Consider the following 379-nt stretch of genomic DNA (forward strand, 5'->3'; position numbering starts at 1 on the left):
ATAATCACAAACAAAATGTCGCCAATTTGTATCTGAACTGTTTTGCGACTGTTGCTGAACTATTGCACAGTGCTGTATGTCCAGACAAAGCTGCACTTAACCTTCTACATACTGGGAGTAGAATTGAACACCTTGATCAGTCCAATTGTTTTTTCTGATGTCCAAAATTTGAACCTGAAAAAATACTACCTGTATAAAGTAACAAACGAAACAACAGTCTTGAGAGGAAACAAAAATCACGAAGCTACAATGACACCCACAGCTTAGTGCATTTAGAAGAAAATAGTTTTCATGCAACTGTATTGATTCACATAGCTTACTAGCATCAGTAGCCTAATATTTTTACAGTAGGTATTGTCAAGAGATAGATGAGTTAATG

Source organism: Penaeus monodon, chromosome 22, assembly GCF_015228065.2.
Source record: "Penaeus monodon isolate SGIC_2016 chromosome 22, NSTDA_Pmon_1, whole genome shotgun sequence".
In the NCBI taxonomy this organism is placed as follows: Eukaryota; Metazoa; Arthropoda; class Malacostraca; order Decapoda; family Penaeidae; genus Penaeus; species Penaeus monodon.